Source organism: Lontra canadensis, unplaced genomic scaffold (assembly GCF_010015895.1).
Source record: "Lontra canadensis isolate GAN:19392208 unplaced genomic scaffold, GSC_riverotter_1.0 scaffold19, whole genome shotgun sequence".
NCBI classification, from domain to species: Eukaryota; Metazoa; Chordata; class Mammalia; order Carnivora; family Mustelidae; genus Lontra; species Lontra canadensis.
Genome location: NW_022631013.1, coordinates 3,996,989 through 4,000,535, shown reverse-complemented (window position 1 = coordinate 4,000,535; position 3,547 = coordinate 3,996,989). Strand labels below are relative to the sequence as shown.

The 3,547-nt window shown below is 42.4% G+C and overlaps 1 non-coding gene across 1 annotated transcript; it reads right to left on the bottom strand.

The window, feature by feature from the left end:
* Positions 1–203: 203 nt before the first annotated feature.
* On the bottom strand, positions 204–311 carry LOC116869603. The gene has a single exon (XR_004383073.1). It is a non-coding gene; the product is annotated as a U6 spliceosomal RNA (small nuclear RNA).
* Between the last annotated feature and the right edge of the window lie 3,236 nt (positions 312–3,547).

The following is a 3,547-nucleotide window of genomic DNA, read 5'->3' as shown; positions in this document are numbered from 1 at the left end:
TGCAGGGGCGCCTGGGTGGCTCAGTGGGTTAAGCCGCTGCCTTCGGCTCAGGTCATGATCTTGGAGTCCTGGGATCGAGTTCTGGGATCGAGCCCCGCATCGGGCTCTCTGCTCAGCAGGGAGCCTGCTTCCTCCTCTCTCTCTGCCTGCCTCTCTGCCTGCTTGTGATCTCTCTATCAAATAAATAAATAAAATCTTAAAAAAAAAAAAAAGAAAAATTATGGAATGTTTCATGAATTTGCACAAGGGCCACGCTAATCTTCTCTGTATATTATTTCCAATTTTAGTATATGTGCTGCCGAAGAGAGCATAGAAAATGTCATGTTTGGAAGGAGTAAGAATGGTATATGTAAGAAAAAACATATTGTGGGCCTCCAGAGCATTAAGATTTGGGTAATAGCTTTAATAACAATATAATATAATAAACTGATGCCCCAGTGAGCTCTTGTACCTAATTCAAATAATGGATATGAAATCACATCAATATTTTGAGCATTTCAATTTACTTTTGACCATAAAACAGACAATTTGGTGGGTAAATTAAAGACAGAACCAAAAATCTTTATTTTTTATTTTATTTTATTTTATTTTTTAAGTAGGCTCTACACCCAGTGTGGGGCTTGAACTCAGGACCCTGATAAAAAGTCACATGCTCTACTGACTGAGCTAGCCAGGTGCCCCAAAGTCAAAAATCTTTCAAGCAGATTGCTTTAGGGGTCCAGAGTGTTCCTCCCTCCTTGTTTACCAAGGTTGAATAAGAGTGATCACAATTTGCATTTCTCTTTGTCATGAATAGAAAGACATATAGACCAAGAGGGGAAAGAGCCCTTCCTAAGTGACAGTGACAGCTCTGACAGTTGTTCTCTGTGAGTTGTTTGGTGTCCATCAGAAGCCTCCAGAGACCTAGGCCTGACTGAAGAGGTCCCCAAGTCAAGATCCAGGGACTGTGATTAATATGAACGCTTTTTAGTCTTTGTAGGGTCCCTTCTGTTTCAGCAGAATTCAAAGGAAGGATTGCGGGTAATATTGACACTTAACACATTACGTCCTTTAACCTTCTCTATAGACGATCCCCAGAACCCCGACTCGTTCTCTTTTTCCTTTCCTTTCTTTCCTTTCTTCTTCCCCTTCCCTGCTGACTCCCCTGACGAGTATTTTTCCTCTTTTAAAATAGCCTCTGCAGAAAATAACGTGCTAGAAATGAGCTGACCGCCAATATGCATCAGAAGATTTATTGCAACAGAGAAAGGATGTTAGGAGACATCGCATATATTAATCTTTCCGTTTTGGTCTATAAAGACCCGAGTTTGGCTACTTTCACTTATATGCTTTTAAGGAGATAACGTTTGGTCGGAACAGGAGATCTGGGAGGTGATAGGCAGAGACTTCCAGCCTAAGTGCCCCGGAACACAGGTGGGCTCTGCGGCTGTGGCTTCTCGCATTCAGGCATCACAGGCGGCAGGCTGGGCAGAGGTTTTTGACGCCACTCCCGACGCGGCTCCTTGCAAACCAACTGCCCAGCCCAGGGAAGTTGTCAGAAAAGATCCATCCATGCAGGTTTGGGGATGGTTTTTTGAAGTTTTCCTGAAATAACCAATAATGAGTTGCAGGCTTTGATAGCTCTTTTTATAGATCTTGCAGCAGCTGGATCAAAATCTAATGAAGATGTTTGCATCTGACAATGGCAGGCCTGCACATTTCTATCCTATTTCTTGAGTGCGCAAATGCATTTCATTTGGGAACATGAAAGGCATATTTAGTGACAACTGATGGTTCTTTGTTTTTTAATTCCCAATAATGTCTTCAGTAAGTGCTTTTGTTAACATTTTTGCATTATACAATAGGTGACACAGGAAGATAATCGGTGTGCTGAAAGCAATTAAAGAGTTTATATCCAACTTGTTCTGCCTATTAAATGGATCCATTCGGCATAGAAGCACATTAACATCTTTACAGTGGAATGATTGTGGAAATAGGTTATTCACGGGGCCCGTGCGTCTTCCTTTTGCTGCAGTAAGACATATCTTCAAGATTGGAGAGAAGGAATGAGCCATTTTTCTCCCCTTGGAACTGTAAACAGAAGTAAAACTATTAATAGATGCTGTAGCTAATCCCAAGAAGCTGCAGCCGAGAGATTAAATAATGTCGTGAAGAGAGAAAGCCAGAAAGAAGGGAGGGGAGGGAGGGAGGAGGAGGAGGAGGGAGGCGCGTTCCCTGATTACCATGCTGCATTAGACAAGGACAGACTGAAGGACTCTGGCTGATCGCCTTGTTGACAGTTGGTCTAACAGGGGAATCCTGTTTTCAGCAAAATAAATATCGCTTTACCTATTGCTTGAGAGCTGTTGTCATGGGAAGATTTATGTTTTATTTTTTAAGTAGTAGTTAAGATGATTGGAGATGGGGTTTGGACGCCATCAGATGCAGCTGAACCTAAAGGGGCGAATGGAATTTGTGACCAAAAAGATGTGTTTGGTGTTTAAAAAAAAAAATAAAACCAAAAAACCCAGAGAAGTGTCCTTAGGGTCAGTTCACCTTTGGAGACTGGGACCCCATTTATATTGCTGCATAGAATGGATTGTAACAATGGGGATTGGGATATAATTAAATCCTGTACCTGGCATGTTTGGAATGATTAAATGTCCCCAGGTTTTATTCCCACTCATACTCTTGGACTTTTGTTCATCTTCTCTTTGATATATGCATGCTGATGGAAAGGCATTGTGAGTCAGCAGCTCTGCCGAAGATAAGCACATCTCTTCCTATTTTCACATGAACCATGAGCTTGGCATTACTGATACAGCTTATTACTATTTGAACTGTGGTCCGTGGACATCATCATCATCACCATGACTTGAAAACTTATGAGACACGCAAATTCTCAGCCTCTACACCAGACCTAATATATCAGAATCTCCAAGGGAGGGCCCCTGGAATGTGTTTTAACCAAATAGCGATTGAGTTATATTTCCTTGAGCTTGACAAGACCTACAGGTAATTGTTCAGCCCACTAACATTTGAGAAGCAATGTTTTCTTGTTGGGAAATCCGCAGCTCAGAGTGTTTGGCTTTTTTGCTAAGGTCACACACGCTCAGAGAAATGGAATCGAATTCTGATTTAGGATTCTTATTGTGTCCTGAGCTGGGAGCTTTCATAGAATCAGCAAAATATGTGGTCACCTCCTCCTGGTGTCAGGAGCATACTTGGTCTCTGAGGATGGTCTTTGATTAGGGATCGTGACTAAGGATGCTTGGCACCTATGACTAGTTTGAGCTATTGTTTCTCTGCTAAAAGAGAAATTCTGTTATCTCTGCCAATGCAGTTAGCTTCTGAACTAGGCCCGATGGGCCACCCTTCTGGTGTTTAAGAGACAAGGGAAGCTCAGACAGTGACTGGAAGGGGGGCCAAAGGATGGGCATGTGGTACCTATCATTTTCACCTAGAGAAACATTATAGAGAGACCCGAATGTTGAGCATCTCTCTACATTTTTAGATCTATTCAGTTCTTGGGCGGGAGGGCGAGGAGAATAGCTCCTGGCATGTTCTA